At 45.8% G+C, this 20331-nt stretch overlaps 1 long non-coding RNA gene across 3 annotated transcripts in view; it reads left to right on the plus strand.

The window, feature by feature from the left end:
* LOC132813901 (uncharacterized) overlaps positions 1-20331 on the plus strand; it is a 56970-nt gene that overhangs the window by 17222 nt on the left and 19417 nt on the right. For 2 of the 3 annotated variants that reach the window (XR_009644206.1, XR_009644205.1), the window contains exons 3-4: positions 1069-1177; positions 5581-5687. This is a non-coding gene — a long non-coding RNA (uncharacterized LOC132813901). Of the gene's footprint in view, positions 1-1068; positions 1178-4631; positions 4694-5580; positions 5688-20331 lie in introns of those variants that run through there. The other variant, XR_009644207.1, reaches the window with a different exon arrangement.

Genomic DNA, 20331 nt, shown 5'->3' on the forward strand with positions numbered 1-20331 from the left:
GTACTGTTTTGGAAAATGTAGGTGGTAATAGACTTTCAGGGGAAAGTAGCACTGACAGCCAAGTTACTGGTACTGAGACTGGCTTCTAACATAATGTGAGGTGTATCCAGTTCCACACGATCGATGGTGATAGGGGACTCTCTCGTCAGGGGCACAGTCTGCCGTTTCTGCAGCTGACAGTGAGAGATCAGAATGGGGTGGTGCTGCCCTGGTGCCAGTGTCAAGGATGTCTCTCAGAGGGAGCAGAACATTCTCAAAGGGGAAAATAACCAGTGGGAGGACATTGTACATTGGTACCAATGACATAGGAAGGGGAAAGCATGGGGTCCTGCGGAGCAGGGAGATTTGCTAGTGCCACTCGGGAGGCATTAAACCAGTGAGGGAGTCGGGTAATCCTAAAGAGATAGTGAGAAAAGAGGTGAGTCTGAGGCTGGTACTGTTCACCAGATCAGACTGTCAAGGCAGGCAAGAGCAAGCTACAGAATGAGGTGGGACGGACCAGTTACACTGCATTTATTTCAGTGCAAGAGACCTGACAGGTCAGGCAGGTGGGCTCAGGGTATGGTTTTGAACATGGCACTGGATATTACAGCAATTACAGAGGCAGCACTCAGGGATGGATAGGACTAGCAGCTTAATGTTCCAGGGTATAGATGCTATAGCAAGGGGACAACAGAGCAGGGGGAGAGGTGTTTTTGATTAGGGATAACATTATGGCTGGGCTTCGGGAGGATATTCCTGGGAGTACATCCAGGCAAGTTATTTGGGTGGTACTGAGAAATAAGAAAGGGATGACCATCTTACTGGGATTGTATTATAGACTCTCTCCCAATAGTCAGCGGGGAATTGAGACACAATTTTACCGGCAGACCTCAGTTATCTGTAAAATATAGTTGCAATGATAAGGGGTTTTAACTTTACCAACATGGCCTCGGAGTGCTGTCGTGTTAAGGGCTTGGATGGAAATGTATTTGTTCAGTGTGTACGAGAACATTTCTGATTGAGTTTGTAGGATGTACCTACTAGAGAAGGAACAAAACCTGACCTGTTTCCTTTATTCATTCACAGGATGAGGCTGTCACTGGCTCGGCCAGCATTTATTGCTGCGTTTACCCAGAGGGCAGTTAAGAGTCAACCACGTTGCTATAGGTCTGGAGTCCCATGCAGACCAGACCAGGTAAGGATGGCATTTTCCTTCCCTAAAGGTCATGAGTGAACCACATGGGTTTTTTCAACAATTGACAATGGATTCCTGTCGTCACTAGATTATTTTTTCCAGATATTTATTGAATTCACTTTCCAAAATCTGCCGTGATGGGATTCAAACCCAGGTCCCCAGAACGTTATCTGGGTCTCTGGATTAACTGTCTAGTGATAATTTCACTCCATCATCACTGCCTCTTAGGAAATGAGGCAGGGTGAGTGACTGAGTTATCAGTGGGGCAGCACATCAGCACCAAAGATCCCACAGTATTGTGGCTCAGTGGTTAGCGCTGCTTCCTCAGCAACAGAGACCTGGGTTTGATACCAGCCTCAGGCAACTGTCTGTGTTGGAGTTGGCACATTCTCCCCAGTGTTTGTGAGGGTTTCCTTCGGATATTCAAATTTACTCCTACAGTCCAAAGATGTGTAGGTTAGTTGGATGAACCATGTTAAATTTCCCATAGTGTCCAGATGCAGTATATGAGGTTTTGGGATGTGCAGGCAAATCTCTGCCTGATGTGAAAAGATCGTTTTGAGGTCCTGGACAGAGCTCAGTGACGTGTGGCTGAACGTTTTACATTTCCCGTGGCGGTAAGGGAAGGTCAAAGGTGTGGAGCATGTGTTGGTGGGAGGGTGTGGACCTAACAAGGGAGGTGCAGAGGGAATGGTCTCTGTGGAACGCAGATAGCGGTGGGGAGGGAAATATGTCTATGGTGGGGTCTGACTTTAGGTAGCAGAAATAAGAGGTTAATGCGCTGTATCTGGAGATTAGTGGGGTGGAAGATGAAGACCGCAGGGCTGTATTCTTTATTGTGGCTGGAGGGGTGGGGTAAAGGCGGAGGTGCGGGAAGTGGAGGGTATGTGTTGGAGGGCATTGTTGATCAAGTCGGAGGAAAGTTACGGTCCTTGAAGTAGGCCTTTCTGGGATGTCCTGGAATAGAATCCAAAGAGATTAAACAAATATATCACAGACAAAAGATTAACTGGACCAGAGAATAGGACCGCTTAAAGGTCAACAAGGCTGTCTATGGAACCACAGGGGTGTGAAATATATGCAAATATTTCACGTCATTTTTACTGGAGAAGTATATGGAAGCTCGAGAGTTTGGAGAAATAAACAGTGATAACTTGAAAAGTGTCCATGTTACAGGGAGGTGGGACTGGATGTCTTAAATCGCATCAAGGTGGATAAAGCCCTGGAACCTGATCAGGTGTATCCTGGAACTTTCTGGAAATCTAGGGAAGTGATTGTTGGGCCTCTCCTGTGATATTTGTATCGTTGATAGTGACAGGTGAGGTGCCATTATTTTAAAAAAGGTGGTAAGGAGAGGCCATGGAACAAGAGAACAGTGAGCCTGAAGTCAGGCAGGCAAGTTGTTCGAATGGACAGGATATCCATCTATTTGGAAAGGTAAGGAATGATCAGGGAGAGTCACTGTGGCTTTGTACATGCACAATTGTGTTTCACTAACTTGAGTGAGTGTTTTGAAGTGACAAAGAAAATTGATTAAGCCAGGCGGTGAATGTTGTTTATATGGACATTCAACAAGGTTCCACAAAGCAGACTGGTTAGCAGGGTTAGATCACATGGAATGCAGGGAGAGCAAGCCATTACAAAACTACCTTGAATGTAGGAGACAGAGGATGATGATTGAGGGTTGCTTTGCGGACTGGAGGCCTGTGAGCAGCAGTGTGCTGCAGGGATGGATATTGGGCCCTTAAATAAATGACTTGGATGTGAATATATGAGATATGGTCAGTAGGTTTACAGAAGACACCAAAATTGGAGGTGTAGTGGACAGTGAAGAAGGTTAGTTCAGAATACAACAGGATCTTGATCAGATGGGCCATTGGAGCAAGGAATTGCAGACTGAGTTCAAATTAGATAAATGTGAGCTGTTATATTTTGGAAAGGCAAATCAGGGCAGGACTTATGCACTTAATGGTAAAGTCCTGGGGAACATTGCTGAACAATGGGACCTTGGAGTGCAGGTTCATAGTTCCCTGAAAGTAGAGTCACAGGTAGGCAGGGGAGTGAATGCAGCATTTGGTACGCTCCCCGTTATTGGTCAATGCATTGAATGCAGCTGTTGTGATGTCATATTGTGGCTGGACAGGGCACTGATGAAGGCCCTTCTGGAATTCTGTTTTCAGTTCCAATCTCCCTGTTCTTGGAATAATGTTGAGAAACTTGAAAGGGTTCAGAAAACATTTGCAAGGACTTTCCTGGGGTTGGACGATTTGAGCTATTGGGAAAGGCTGAATAGGCTGGGACTATTTTCCCTGGAGATTTGGAGGCTGAGAGGTGATCTTATAAAGTCATGAAGGGCATGGATAAGGTGAGCAGTCAGGGACTTTTTCCCAAGTTCGGTGGCTCCAGAACGAGAGGGTACAGGCTTAAGGTGAGAGGGAAAAGATTTAAAGGGGATTTAAGGGGCATCGTGTTCATGTTGAGGGCATTGCAAGTATGGAATGAGCTGCCAGAGGAAGGGGTGGAGGCTAGTACAATTGCAGCATTTAAAAGGTGTCTGACTGGGTACTTGAAGAGGGAGGTTTTAGAGGGATAAGGGTGAACCGCTGGCAAATGGGACTCCATTAACGCTCTCCGTTAATGGTCAATGCATTGAATACAGAAGCTGGGACGTCATATTGTGGCTGGACAGGACGTTGATTAAGCCACTTCTGGAATTCTGTTTTCAGTTTGAATTTCCCTGTTCTGGGAAGGATGTTGTGAAATTTGAAAAGGTTTGGACAAGATTTACAAAAACGTTACCAGGATTGGAGGATTTGGGCTACAGGGAGGGGCTGAATAGGCTGGGGCTATTTTCTCTGGAGAGTCAAAGACTGAGAGGTGACTTCATTGAGATTTATAAAATCACGAGGCGCGTGGATAAGGTGAGCAGCTGGCATCCTTTTTCCTCAGGTTAGGTGGGTCCAAAACTAGAGCACATGGGTTTAAGTTGAGAGGGCAAAGATTTAAAAGGGATCGAACTGGCAACATTTTCAAGCTGAGTGTGGTGTGTGTATGGGAGGGGCTACCAGATGAAGTAGTGGAGGCTGAAAAATCACAACATTTAAAAGGCTTCCAATTGGGTACATGAATAGGAAGGGTTTTGATGGATACAGGCCAATAGATGGTAAATGGGAATTCATTAGTTTAGGATTCCTTGTTGGCACAGACGAATTGGACCGGAGGTCTGTTTCTTTGATCTTAATAAATTAAGATGCATTCCTCTCTTTTGTGCAGAGCTAGCTGAAGCACAGATAATTATCCTTGGAGCTGAGAAGGTGAAGCAGTGATTTTGACCTGGTGCCGATTTTGTTCCAAGGTCTTGAATTTGCAAAGAGAGAGAGGAATTGTTAACCCTGTCACAATTTTTAGTAACTACGTTCAAGTAATTGGCAAATAATACAAGGTGAAAATGTGAACACTATTTTACTCAATAAGTTCTGAGCATCTGGAACAGTCTGAACGACACAGATTCAGCAGGTATTTTGAAACAGACTTGGAATTTTACTTTTTAAGGAAACGGGCGGCACGGTGGCACAGTGGTTGTGGGCGGCACGGAGGAACAGTGGTTAGCACTGCTGCTCACAGCGCCTGTAGACCCGGGTTCAATTCCCGACTCAGGCGACTGACTGTGTGGAGTTTGCACGTCTCCCTGTGTCTGCGTGGGTTTTCCTCCGGGTCCTCCTGTTTCCTCCCAAAGTCACAAAGATGTGGGGGTCAGGTGAAGTGGCCAAGCTAAATTGCCCATAGTGTTAGGTAAGGGATAAATGTAGGGGTATGGGTGGGTGCGCTTCGGTGTGGACTTGTTGGGCCGAAGGGCCTGTTTCCACACTGTAAGTCTAATTAAAAAAAAATTTGGGGGTAGTTGGGACAGATTTGCACCATCTACAGAGGGAGAGAGGACAGCTCCAATGCCCTCTCTCTCTCTCATACCTGATGAACAGCAGCAAAAGCAGGAAGCACTGAGCATGCTCCAGCCCACAATGGGCCTCGGATTATTGATGTCAGCGCAGGACCAATAAGAGTCGGGGGAACGAGGCTGGAGGACCAGGATGTGCCAGTTGGTCCTTCAACCAATCGGAGTGAATGAGGGGCGGGACAATACTCAACCACGTGATAAACTTCACTGGCAGCACAGTGTTGTTGTGGCCAAGGCATTGGAATGTGTGAAGGTGCAGGGCAGGGGAAAGGAAAGACATAGACCAGGAAGAGAAGGAAATTTTCATGGTATGGCATGAGAGGTTTTACAGAACTTAGTGCACATTGTGAATCACAAATTTGAAAATCCCAAATTCTGCCCCATTTTCCCTCCTTATAATGCATTTTGCACTCCCTGAAATAGCAACTGTGTGTTTCTCCCTCCACAGATCCCAGTGATCAGTGCCAAAGCCCCATTGCCTGTGGAGAGGGTGATGTTTGATTTCCCTGTCCAGCTGCAGTTCATGTGGTGAAGGTGCTCCCACAATGTGGTTGGGTAAGTGCTGTTATAGATTATTCACTCAGCAATATTGAAGAGTTGACAATGTATGTGCAAATCAGCAACAGTTTGTTTTTTTTAATCATGTTTATAATTTCACAGAAATACTATTGAAAAATTCTGGCATAAGGCCACAGATTGAGATACTAGGTCAAGTGATCAAAAGCATTGCCAAATGAGCAGGTTTTCGAGAACACCTTAAAAGAGGAAAGCAGGTCTGAGAGGGTTCAGGTGGGAATTCCAGACAGTGTTGCCTTGGCAACAGTAGAAACAGCCAGACAGGTGAAGCAATGAATAAACACAAATGAGTTGTCAAGGTCTTGCAGGGTGTGTGGTGCAGGGAGACAGGGATGTTCACAGGGTGAGAATTTTAAATTGTTGCCTGTAAATAGGAGCCTTTCGATGGATCAACTAGTTTTGGTACAAGTGAGCACTTGGGCAGGAGGGTTTAAGATACTCTTGAGATTACATGTAAGTTGAATGTGGGAGGCTGGCCAAGAGTGTTTGGATAATTAAGTCTGGAGATAAATACTCGTCCATCCCTGCATTCAGTAAATGAGCTGAGACTAGGGTGGAGTTGGGTGATGTCACCAATGAAGAAAGTGTGTTTTTGGAGTTGGGCTCTTCCTCCACATCACCCCCACCTCCCTCCCCTCACCAAATCACAGGTATTGTTCCTTGTTCTGTCTGTCTGTCTTTTCTGGTTATGTCCTTCTCTCCCATTCTGCTACGAAGTAATATTTTGACCTCACCGTTGTTGGAAAAACCTACTCCATCCCCACTCTCCCATTCCTTTCTAAATTCCTTGTATGTGGTGTCCCTCAAGGATCGATTCTTGGTCCCTCCTGTTTCTCACCCACATACTGTCAGGAGGTGACATCGTCCAAAAGCACCGTCTGAGGGTTCACATGTACACTGACAATGCCTAGCTCTCCCTCCCCATCATCCCTCTCCATTACTCAGTTATCAAACTGCTCATCACACTCCCACTACGCGATTGGCTGCAATTTCCTGCAACGGAACATTGAAATGGTTAAACCCATTGCCTTCAGTTGCTATTACAAATTCCTTTCCCTTACTGCTGAGCCCCTCCCTCTCCCTGGGAACTGTCTGAGGCAGAACTACACTCTTCACAATATTGCTCTCATATCTGTAACCCCAAGGTGACCTTCTGATCAGGTATCTACACAATCACAAACACCAGGAATTCCAATCTCTAAAACGTTGCTTCCCCCCCCCCTTCACCCCAGCTCCATTGCTACTGAAACCCCTGACCCGTGTTGATGTTGCCTTAAACTTGACGAATCTAAAACAGAACCCTTGATTCCGTGACTATCCGAGTATCTGATTCCAGATCCCTCATGATGGGAAACATCCTCTCAGTATTTACCCTGTCAAACTCCTTAAGAATCCTGCATGTTACAATGAGATCACCTCTCATTCTTCCCAAATCCAGTGAGTAGAGTCCCAACATTTTCAGCCTTTTCTTAAAAGATAATCCCTACAAGCCAGGGATCATCCCAGTTAATCTTTTCTGAAATGCCTCAGATGAAATTATGTATTCCTTAAATAAAGGGACCAAAACTTCTGTCATTACTCCAGATGTGGTCTCACTCGCACTTTGTAAAGTTACTCTCAGGTATATACTCCAAACACTTACACTGAAAACTCCTTGTAATAAGAAACAACGTTCCATTCCCCATCCTGATTCCCTGTTATAACTGTGTTTCCTACGCAATTACCCCTGGTCCCTTTGTGGTGCAGCTTTCGACAGTTTCCACCATTTACATAGCACTCTGTTCTTTTATTATCTCCTCCAAAATGAGCAACTTCACAATTTCCCAAATTATGCTCCATTTGCTAACTTGTTGCCCACTTCTCCAATGAATCCCTCTCTGTAAACTGTTTATAATCCTTTTGGAACTTTACCGTTCTGCCTTTTCTCAGAGATTTCCCCGCTCATTCTTCTAAACATTTCCTGGGAGCACTGGGCAGTGGGAAGCAGTTGTTACCTTTTCAGAGAGACTCTTTGGAATGACTGGGAGGAGCTTGCTGCTCATGGGTCAGAATGGAGACAACTTGCCCATCGAGCTGCATGAGCCTTTCACCCCCCCCCCCCGTCTAATTGATGAGGCACAGCGGTAGCACGGAAGGAAAGAAAAGGAAGCACACATCCTGCTCTCCACATCGCACTGACTCTTGAAACATTGTGTCCCATGTGTCAAAGATCTGCCCTGTTCAGTCACATGAAGACCCAGTGTGGAAACTCACAGAAACCCATACAGATTTCCCCCTGAACTAACTGCTGACCCCCACAAGGGGTAATGTGTCCAGTCATCCTGGGCCAGGAGGAGGGGGTGGTGAGAGTTTCTTAAATGAACTGACAGTGACAGTTTTATAAACGTGTATTACAGGTGGACATTCAGATGGTAATCTCAGTAATTGTAACGTCAAACTGTGACAAAATTACTCAATTCATCAGGAGCTGGATATTCACATTGTGTGTGAGTATTGTATTCCAGCTCATTCCCATTTGCTGCATAAATGTCCTCTTTTGAATCACCCCACACTCTCAGTAGATCTCCCCCAAGTCTTCAATATGTGTCCTGTAATCCTTTTCTGATGAACTCATGAGTGTAAGGTGGATTATTCTAAATCTGTAAACCCCTCTGTCACAGGGCACCCGCAATTTCCTCTGCTACAAGGAGAACAATCTGTTTCCCCAAACCCCTGATTCCCCAATGTCTGTTTGCTCCCTATAAGGCACACATCAGGATTGTGTTGGAACATTCCCACTTGCCTGCATCAGTGCAGCCCCCAACAATATTAAAGTGAACATCCTCCAGGACAAAGCACTGTGCCTGAGTGGTGTCCCATCCACCACCTTCAGCATTCCCTCTCCCCATCCCCAGGGTACAGTGGCATCACTGTGTAAAAGGGAAAGGCAGCATTGTCTGACCAGACCATAGGGCTGCTGTCTCATTAGGGAGAAATGTCTGGTGGTGGGTTTAACCTGAAGGTTACCACAGCCCAGGCAAGGGGAGAGGTTGAGAACAAGAGTCCATCTATTGTAGATGGATATTCTTGATATTTATTAACAGCACCCATGTCTCTGCAACTAAAATCCCCCATTCCTTGAACCATCCTGGTAAATCTCCTGTGCCCCCCCCTCAGGGACCCTGCCATCCTTCCCAATGTGTGGGTGATCTCTGGTTTGCACAGACCCAGCTGCTCTGTGTTCCTGTGGGTGATGTCATCATCGAGCAACAGTTGCATTGAACCTCACTGTCTGTAAGGGTGGGAGACACAGAAATCCCGGTAGCATTTGAGATGTATTTAGTGTGCACTTGCAATGCCATGATAGATGAGACTTTTCCACAACTATCGGAAAATAGATGAGGACAGTTAGGTGGTAGTTTTCTTTGTCACAGACCCGATGTACTACCAGAGCCTTTTTCTGTTCTGTAGACCGCTAAGATGTTTATTATAGGAATATGACAGGCTCCATTGGACTTCAGGTCAGAAAGGGTGATACTAGAGTAGATGACATATGATTGGCCGATGTTTTGGGAGGAAAAGGAGATTGAGAGGTTTAAGGAAGAATTCAGAAGCTCAGCACAGAATCGGAAAGGGCCGTCATCAAGTGAGAAATAAACATTGGGAATCCTGAAGGCTGGAAATAAAAAAGGCACATATAGCAGAGCTTTGAGAGACTGGAGGGGATTAGAGATAGGGAGAGTAATGAAGCTGGAGGAGATGAAAGTTGGAGAGGATTCTGAGGATTGAGGATGTTACAGAGATAGAGATATTTCTGATAGACTTTTTTGAGTTTTGAGGCTGGAGAGGAATTATCGAGATAAGGAAGAGTTGTAAGACTGGATGAGGTGGCATTGACAGAGAGTTCCGAGCATAGAGGAATTTACAGAGATAACGAGCGATAGAGTCAGAACGTTATACAGCACTGACACACACCCTGTGTTCCAACCAGTCCGTGTCAACCATAAATTCGAACTGAACTAATCGCATCTACCTCCACTTAGTCCAAATCCATCCAAGCATTCCCTATCGATATACAGGTCCAAATGCTTTTTCCTCTTAGAATCCCATTCCCCTACCGTTTTACTCTACATTTACCCCTTACTAATTCACTAAACCCAATCATCCCTGAACACTATGGGCAATTGAGGACTGCCAGTTCACCTACCCTGTACATCTGTGGCTTGTGGGAAGAAACGGGAGCACCTGGAGGAACTCACGCTGACACGGGGAAGCATATCCAAACTCCACATGGACAGCCACCCAATGCAGGAATTGAACCTGTGTCCCTGGCAGCAGTGCTAACCATTGAGCCACTGTGCCACCCTTAAATTGTAATTGTATTCACAGCTACCACGTCCTCTGCTAGATTATTCCACATGTGAATCACTCTCTGTACAAAAACAAAAAGTAAAATCCGGAACGTCTTTTTAGGGTCTTCCTTTTCTCACCCACTCTTGAATCGCGCCCCCTCCTGGAAAGGGCACCTGCTGTTCACATTACCTATACTCTTCAGGATTTTATAAACCTCCAATAAGGTCACCCCTCAGCCTCCTACACCCCAGTGAAAGAGGTCCCAGCCTACCTAGCCTCTCCTTATAACCGAAAGCATCCGTTCCCATCAACATCCTGGTAAATCTCTTCTGAACCCGCTCCGACTTAATAACATCTGTCCTATAACAGCACAACCTGAACTGAGCACAGTATTCCAGAAGAGGCCTCACCAACATCCTGTACAACCTCAATGTAATGTCCCAACTCCTATACTCAAAGGTGTGAGCAATGAAGGCAAGTGTGCTATACATCTTCTGAACAACCCTGTCTACATGTGACATAAACTGCAAAGATCTGAACCCCGAGGTCTCTTTGTTCTATATCACTATGCAAGGCCCGACTTTTAATCAGTGTAAGTCCTGCCCTTTTATCAAGATGAAATATTTGGCATTTATTCCAATCCAGAACATCCTTCTAGTATAAAGGCAATAGAAGTATACTTAAGAGGAAAATCAGTAAGGCAAAAAGGGGACAGGACACAGTTTTGGCGAATAGGGTAAGGACAATCCAAAGGGTTTTTATAAATACATTAAGAGCAAATGGGTTACTAGAGACAGAATAGGGCTCCTCAAGGATCAGCAAGGCAGCCTGTGTGTGGATCTGCAGGCGATGGGGTGGGGAGGGGATACTAAACAAGTATTTTGCATCAGCATTTACTGTGGAGAAGGATATGGAAGATATAGAATGTTGGAAATCGATGGTGACACCTTGAAAAATGTCCATATTACAGCGAAGGTGGTACTGGATGTCTTGGAACGCAGAAAGGTGGATAAATGCCCAGGATTTCATCAGGTGTGTCCTAAAATTCTGTAGGAAGCTAGGGAAGTGATTGCTGGGCCCCTTGCTGAGATTTTTGTATCAGCGATAGTCACAGCTGAGGTGCCAGAAGACTGGGGGTTGGTTAATATGATGATACTGTTTAATGAAGGCGGTTTGGACAAGCCCGGGAACTACAGACCTGTGAGCCTGATGTTGGTGCCAGACAAGTTGGAGGGAACCCTGAGGGACTGGATTTGCATGTATTTGGAAAAGCAAGGACTGATTAGGGATAGTCAGCATGGCTTTGTGTGCGGGAAATCATGTCACTTACTTGACTGAGCTGTTTTATGAAGAAGTAAGAAAGTGGATTTTTGAGGGCAGAGCGGTAGATGGGATCTATATGGACTTCAGTAAGGCGTTCGACAAGGTTCGCCATGGAAGACTAGTTAGCAAGATGAGATCTCACCATACCAGGAGAACTAGCCATTTGGAATATAGAACTGCCTCAAAGGTAGAAGACAGAGGGTGGTGGTAGAAGGTTGTTTTTCGGACTGGAGGACTGTGACCACTGGAGTGCCACAAGGGTCGGTGCTGGGTCCACTACTTCTCATCATTTACATAAATGATTTGGATGTGAACATAGGAGGGATTGTTAGTAAGTTTCCAGGTGACACCAAAATTGGAGGTGTCGTGGGCAGTGAAGAAGGGTACCTCAGGATTCAATGGGATCTTGATCAGATGGGGAAATGGGCTGAGGAGTGGCAGATGGAGTTTAATTTAGATAAATGTGAGGTGCTGCTTTTTGGAAAAGCAAAGCCTAGCAGGACTGATAGACTTAATGGTCAGGTCCGAGGGAGTGTTACTGAGCAAAGTTTCCTTACAGTGCAGGTTCATAATTCCTTGAAAGTAGAGTCGCAGGTGGATAGGATAGTGAAGGTGATTGGTATGATTTACATTATTGGTCAGAGCAGTGAGTACAGGAGTTGGGCAGTCATGTTGTGGCTGTACAGGACATTGGTTTGGCCACTCTTACAATATTGAGTGCAATTCTGTTCTCCACCTATCAGAAGGATGTTGTGGAACTTGAAAGGTTCAGAAAAGATTGGTGGCAGAATATTCTTTAAAGGGTATAATAACCAGTGGGAGGTCATTGGACATTGGTACCAATGACACAGGAAGAGAAAAAGATAGGTCCTGATGAGAGAATATAGCAAATTAGCCTGGAATATAAAAAAGTAGATACTCGGTCGTAATATCTGAATTACTCCCAATGCTACATGCTAGTGAGAGTAGGAATAGCAGGATGGAGGAGATGAATGATTGGCTAAAGATCTGGTGTAGGGCAGAAGGATTCACATCTTTTGGTCATTGAATTCTCCTCTGGAGTAGAAGTGACTTGAATAAGAAGGATGCATTGTCCCTGAATTGGAAGGTGACTAATATCCAGGCAGGGAGATTTGCTAGTGCTACTCGGGAGGCATTAAACCAGTGAGGGAGTGGGGTAAACCTAAAGAGATAGTGAGAAAGGAGGTAAGTCTGAGGCTGGTACAGTTCAGAAATCAAACAGTCAAGGCAGAACGCGGTAGAACCGAGCAGTTACACTGCATTTACTTCAATGCAAGAGGCCTGACAGGGAAGGCAGATGCGATCAGGTTATGGTTTGAACATGGGACTGGGATATCATCGGTATTATAGAAATATGACTCAGGGATGGATGTGACTGGCAGCTGTATGTTCCAGGGTATAGATGCTATAGGAAGGATAGAAAGGGGGACAAGAGAGGAGGACGAGTGGTGTTTTTGGTTAGGGATAGCATTAGAGTTGTGCTTGGGGACGATATTCATGGGAGTAAGTTCAGTGAAATTATTTGGATGGAACTGGGAAATAAGAAAGGATTGATCACCTTATTGTTAATATCTGCGTGTGTTTCATCTGATTACATAGTGGGAGGAAACCAGAGCAAAGATGTGCAGGTTAGGTGGATTATCCAGGCTGAATTACCCACAGTGTTCAGGGATGTGCAGGTTGGGTGGATTATCCAGGCTGAATTACCCACAGTGTTCAGGGATGTGCAGGTTAGGTGGATTATCCAGGCTGAATTACCCACAGTGTTCAGGGATGTGCAGGTTAGGTGGATTATCCAGGCTGAATTACCCACAGTGTTCAGGGATGTGCAGGTTGGGTGGATTATCCATGGGAAAGGCAACATTACATGGGTAGGGTGGGAGTCTCTGAGGGTCAGTGCGGATGTGATGGGCTGAATGACCTGCTTCCCCACTGTCTGGATTCTCTGATAATTATAATAGTTTTAAAATAGTTCCAAAAAAGAATAGACCAGATCTAAAAGTTGCTGTTCTAAATTGGATAAAGGTGCATTGTGATTGAACAAGATAAAATCTTTCAATACTTCTTTGCTATTCCCAGGTAAAGGGACGGCTGAAAAGTGGGAACGTAACATAAGGAATAGGAGCAGGAGGAGGCCATCTGGCCCCTCCAGCCTGCTCTGCCATTCAATAAGATCAGGGCTGATCTCAGCTCCACTTTACATGCTCTCTCCCATAACCTTTAATTCCTTTCCTGTTCGTAAATCTACATTTTGACCTAAAGACATTCAAGATGAAAGTCTCAACTGTTTCAATCAGCTGGGAATTCCACAGATTCACAACCCTTTAGCTGAAGAAGTTTCTCCTGAACTCAGTCCTAAATCTGATACCCCCTTATTTTGTCGCTATGCACCATAGTTTGTCCAGTCCACAGTGGAAATGACCTCCCTGCTTCTATCTTATCTACTCCTTTCATAATTTTATATTTTTCCTATACAATCTCCCATTATTCTAAATTCCAATGAGGATCATGCCAGTTTTGTCAATCTCTGCTCAGAAGGCAACCCTTTCAACTCCAGACTCAAACTAGTGACCCTGCTCTGCACCCCCTCCAGCGCCATTACATCCTTCCTGAAGTAGGGGACGAAAACCTGTACACAGTACTCCAGGTGTGGCCTCACTAGCCCCCTGTATAGCTGCAGCATAACCATCCCTCTAGCAATGAAGGACAATATTCCCTTCACTGCCTTAATTACCTGCTGTACCTGCAAACCAGCTCCCTCTGTACAGCAGCCTGCTGCATGTTTTCACCATTTCATCATCCAGTTTGTTGTTAGTCCGACCAAAATGGATGACCTCACATATCCCAACATTGTCCTCCATCTGCCAGACCCTTAACCACTCAATTAACCTCTCTGTATCCCTGTGCAGACTGACAGTGGCCTCTGCACACATTGCTCTACCACTCATCTTAGTGTCGTCCACTTTTCATGAATCCATGCTGTGTCTGCTCGATGAGACAATTTCTATCCACATAGCTCACTATTTCTTTCGTGAGAGATCAGACATTTCCCCCACTACAGAAGTTATGCTAATACGTCCATTTTAAAATATTGGCATCACATTTGCAGCTTTCCAATCTGTTAGAACCGTCCCAGAGTCAGCAAATTTTAGTGAATTATCACGAGTGTATTTGCTATTTACCCACTGCCATTCCTTACAGTCCCCGGGGATGCATTCCATCACGGCCAGGAGACCCATCTACCTTTCGGCTGGTATCTTTCCCAGCACTGCCTCTTTACCGAGAATGATTGATTGTTTCTCTGTCTTCATCTGCTGTTGCCCCCATAGGCCTGAGACAATGAGTATATAGACAGTATGTTCCTGTTAAGGACGAGGCTGGGAGGTGTAAGGAATGCTGCTGTCAAGAGGAATTGTGGCTCTGGTCAAGAAAATGAAGGAGGGATATGGCAAGTCCAGACAGCTGGGTTTGGGTGAATACCTGGAGGAGTATAGGGGCGGTAGGAGTATACTCGAGGGAAACTAAGAGGGCAAAAAAGGGAACGAGAACTTTGTGAAATGAGTTTGGGGAAAATCCAAAGAGATTCTAGAAATACACTAAGGACAAAAGAGTAACCAGGCAGAGAATAGGGACCCTGAAAGATCAACAAGGCGGTCTATGGATCTGCAGGAGGCAGGAGAGATACTATCTGCGTATTTCATGTCCGCTTTTACTGAAGGAGGATATGGAAGTGAGAGAGTTTGGAGAAATAAATAGGGATAACTTGACAAGTGTCCATATTCGTTCAGAGTCTCTGGAACTTGTATAATGCATCAAGATTGATAAATCCCTGATACATGATCAGGTGAATCCCCGAACTTTGTGGGAAGCTAGGGAAGTGATAGTTGGGTCCCTCGCTGAGATATTTGTATCACCGAGGTGCTGGAAGACAGGTGCCATTATTTGAGAAAGGTGATGAGGAAAGGCCAGGGAACAATACACTGGTGAGCCTGGAGTCAGGCAAGTTGTTGGAAGGGCTTCTCCGGGATAGGATTTAGATGTAATTGGAAAGGTAAGAAATGATTAGGGACAGTCAGCGTGGCTTTGTGCATGGAAATCACTAACTTGGACTTCAGAAAGACATTCAAGGTGGAAGGACTAGCTATTTGGATATAAAATTGGCTGTAAGGTTGGAGACAGAGGATAGTGGTGAAGGGTTGCCTTCGGACTGGAGGCCTGTGATGAGCAATATGGTGTAAGGATCGGTGCAGGGTTCACTGCTTTTCATCATTTATATCAATGATGACTATGTGAAAATAGGAGCTATGGTCAGTGACTTTACACAGGCACCAAATTGGATCGGGAAGAAGGTTACCTCAGAGTACAATGGGACTTCAATCAAATGGGCTGGGGAGTGAAAGGTGGAGTGAATTCAGATAAATGTGAGGTGCTGCATTTTGGAAAAACAAATCAGGGCAGGACTTATACATTTAATGGGAAGGTCCTGGGGAGTGTTGTTGAACAAAGAGACTTGAGGTACAGGTTCATAGTTCTTTGAAAGTGGAATCTTGGATAGGCAGGATAGTGAAGGAGGCGTTTGGTGTACTTGGTCAGTGCATTGAGTATTGGAGTTGGGACATTGTTTTGCAGCTCTACAGGACATTGATTCAGCCCCATTCACTGTGAGTGATGAAGCTCATCCCAGGGCAGAGCCACAGACATACACAGCACGGAAACAGACCCTTCAGTCAAACTCCTCTGTGCCGACCAGATATCCTATCCTCATCTATCTATTTATCCCATCAATGCCTCCCATGATTTTATAAACCTCTGAGGTTACCCCTCAGCCTCCCACACTCCTGGGAGGGTCCCACCACTCATGTCACAATGGGGCCTGGCTGATTGACGGCAGCTTCAGACCATTAGGAGACTAGGTGTAATCCTCCAGCCAATGGGAGTGAATGAGGGGTGTCGCCAACAGGCCAGCATGTGACCATGAGCTGTGCAGGTGCAGTGTCACTGGGCAGGGGATGGGAAGAGACCCAGTCAGTGTGAAGGGAGTGGGAGAGAAATGGAGTTAGTGTGGACTGGGAGGGTTTATAAACTCATGATGTAGGCTGCTAGACCTGAATTAGAAACTCCCAGTAAATGAAAACCAAAAGAACTGTGGATGCTTAAATCAGAAACAACAGCTAGAAGATACTGGAATAGCTCAGCAGGTCTGGCAGCATCTGTGAAGAGAAATCAGAGTTAATATTTTGGATCCGCTGACCCTTCCTGAGAACTGATGTGACTGAGAAAAAATGTCAGTTTATATGCAGAAGGTAGGGGTTAAGGAGTAAATGTGATAGGTGGTGATATAGTCCAAAATGAGATACAGGAGCAATTGGACAAAGGAATGGATAATGATCTGGCTGGGGGAGGGTGAATAGATGTTAATGGAGATTGTTAGTGACTAACCATAGGTAATGTGTAATGGCAGGCGATGTAATAACAAGGCCTGGTGTGTGGGGTGGGGGACTATGGTGCGAGGACATGGGAGACTTAGGACCTAAAATTAATGAGTTCCATTTTAAGGTCAGAGGCCTGAAGGGTCCCCAAGTACAAAATGAGGTGTTGTTCTTCCAGCTTATGTTAAAGTTTGGCGCAGGAGAAGCACAGCAGGTCAGACAGTATCCAAGGAGCAGGAGAATTGACATATTGGGCCTAAGCCCTTCAGCAGGGATGTGAGAGTGGGGAAGAGGACTGACAGATAATAGCATTTGTGTGGGGCTGGCGGGAAGGTAGCTGGGAAGGCGATAGGAAGATGCTGGTGGAGGGTAATGTTGAGAGGGTGGAGTGGGTAATTGCGAAAGAAGATGGACAGGTGGGACTGTTCAAGAGGGTGGTGCTGAGTTGGAGGGCTGGATCTGGGATAAGGTGGGGGAGAGGAAATGACGAAACATTGATTCAGTGGTTAAAGGGTCCCAAGATAGAAGATGAGGTTTTCTTCCTCCAGGAGTCATGTAGCTAGGATTTTGTGGTGGAGGTGGCCCAGGACATGCATGTTCTTGGCAGAGTGGGAGGGGAGTTGAAATGGTTAGCCACAGGACAGTGGGGTTGGTTGGTGTATGTCTCCCAGAAAGTTCCCTGAAACATTCTGCAAGTTAGCGTCCTGTCTCCCCGTTGTAGAAAGCAATGAAAACAATAGATGAGGTTATTCAATGTACAGGACAATCTCTGCTGGATGTGGAAGGGACCTCTGGTGTCTTGGATGGAGGTGAGGGGAAGGTGTGGGCACAGGTTTTACACCTCTTGCAATGGCAGGCAAAGGTGTTGGAAGTGGAGGGTGGGTTGGTGGGGAGCATGGATCTAATGTGGAAGTCACGGGAATGGTCTCGAGGAATGCTGAAAGGGGTGTGGAGGGAAAGATATCTGTTGGTGGGATCTGATTGTCGGTGGTGGAAATGGCAGAGGATGATGTGTTGTATCTGATTGAAAATTGAGGACTTGGGGGTTCTATCCTTGCTGCGGTTGGAGAGGTGGGGTTCAAGGGCAGAGGTGCAGGAAGTGGTGGAGATACACTGAAGGGTATCGTTGACCACATGGGAGGGGAAATTGCCGTCCTTGAAATACAGGGCCATTTGGTGTGTTCTGGAGTGTTCGGCATCAAGCTTCCCTGGAACACTGCATTAAGAATGAGACAGATGTTGGCCAGGGAACAGGCTCGTGTGTTAAAGTGGCAGGCAACTGGAAGCTCAGGGTCTGCTTTGGTCTGAGAGGGAGCACAGATTTGTCCAGATTGCACTTTGTCTCTTTGTAGGGACTGTCAGATTTAGTCCCAATCACCCACTTCATGATGCTCACCTGTAAACTCCTTATTTTCAATTCCCTGCAACTCTTTATGAAGTCAAATTCCAGTACCTTTTTAGGTGGAATGTTCCAGATTCAAACTGTCTGTTCACCCAGAAACTGCTGAGGTCCATGTTGACTCTGGGGTTACAAAGGATTGAATTGAAAGATGAGGTGCTGTCCCTGAGCTCCCATTGAGATGTATTGGAACAGTACAGGAGGCTGAGGGCAGTGTAGGGGTGAGCAGACAATGACAATGACAGGCTGCACTGTGAGGGCTGCTTGCTCAATGAGAGTGTTTTGGAGTTGGGTGTAAACAGAGCGAGGTGGGACAGGGAGAAGGTGAAGCTGAAACTCCGTTTTGTTTCAGCCCATTCAGAAATTCACATGGTCCCAAAGGGAACAGCCAGTTTGTAAGCGATACCTGTGGAGATTTTGTAACCGTTTTTAAGGTATAACATATCAGCTTAAGTAAAGCATACAGGATTTTGATTACAATGTTTGAAGGGGAGGAAGATTGTTTGGTCATATAAATTCTCTAAATGGGAGTAACTAGCTGAATCTAGAGAGCCTGTGTGACAGGAGACCTCAGACCCATGGTGTGCTCCTCTTGTACAATGTGGGAAAATTAGGGATGTTTCCAGTGTCCCTGACGGCTGTGTGTGCAGGAAATGTGCCCATCAGCAGCTACTGGGAAACTGCTTTTCAGACCTGGAGCTGTGCGTGGACTCGCTGTGGAGCATCTGCAATACTGAGAATGTTATGGACAGTATGTTCAGTGAGTTAGTCACACTGCAGGTGAGGGTTACACAGGCAGAAAGGGAATGGGGGGACCATCAGATCAAGTAAAAGGCTCAGGAAGGAAGTGCAGGAGTTCCCAGTGGTTATTCCCCTTCCCAAACAGATAATGTATACTGCTTGGGATTCGTGTGTGTGTGTGTGTGTGTGTGTGTGTCGGTCTCAGGGGAAATCAGCAACAACCAGGTTCATGACACTGTCAATAGCTCTGCTGCCCAGAACGGGAAGAAAGAGAGTGACAGGGGATTCAACAGTCAGGGTTACAGACAGGCACTTCTATGGCCACAGCCATGAATCCAGGATGGTACTTTATCTCCCTGGTGCCAGGATCCGCGATATCATGGTGCAGCTACAGGATATTCTGGAGCTGGAGGGTAAACAGCCTGTGGTTGTACAACACCCTGATACCAATGACATAATGAAATAAAGGGATGAGTGCTTGAAAGCTGGATATTGGGAGAGCAGGGACACATTATAATGCAGCTCCTGAAATGAAATGATGTCAGACTTGCTCCCAGTGCCATATGCTAGTGAGAGCAGGAATAAGAGGGTAGATCAGCTGGATGTGTGGCTGGAGAAATGGTGTACCATGGAAGGGCTTAGATTCTTAAGGAATTGGGACCTGTACCAGCCTGACTGGTTACCCCTGTGCAGAGCTGGGTCAAATCTCCTGGAGGGTGGGGATGGGGGGAGCGCTATTGCCAGTTCCATTGGTGAGGTATTAACTAGTCTGGCAGGGGGATGGGATCTGAAGTGTCGGGTTAGATGGGTCAGATTCAGGTCAGGGAGTGGGACGTAGAATATTAGTGATGTAGTCAGCGACTCCGAAAACCAAAGGAAAGGAGGATTAAACGAGGATTGAGTCCCTCGTCATCCATCAGTCCTGCAGAGTCAACAAAATCTGGAGCTGTACAGCTCTCTGTCTCCATGTGCTTCAGCAAAATGCTGAAAATCTGCAACAAAACCAAGAAGTGCTGGAGATCCCCAGCAGGACGGGCAGCATCTGAAATGGTGACACCTGCAGGAAACATTGCAGCCTTGGTCATCTTTTTTTCACTGTCCACTAAACCTCCAGTTTTGGCGTCATCTGCAGAATTACTAATACCTCCTATGTTTACATCCAAATCATTGATATAAATGATGAAAAATAGTGGATACAGAACCAATCCTTGAGACACTCCACAGGCCTCCAGTCGGAAAAGCATCCCTCCGCCACCACTCTCTATCTTCTACTTTTGAGCCTGTTCTGTACTCAAATAGCTGGTTTCCGCTTTATTCCATGAGATCTAACCTGCTAACCAGTCTCCCATGAGAAAGCTTGCTGAACGCCTTACTAAAG

This window comes from Hemiscyllium ocellatum, unplaced genomic scaffold (assembly GCF_020745735.1).
Source record: "Hemiscyllium ocellatum isolate sHemOce1 unplaced genomic scaffold, sHemOce1.pat.X.cur. scaffold_529_pat_ctg1, whole genome shotgun sequence".
Lineage (NCBI taxonomy): Eukaryota > Metazoa > Chordata > Chondrichthyes > Orectolobiformes > Hemiscylliidae > Hemiscyllium > Hemiscyllium ocellatum.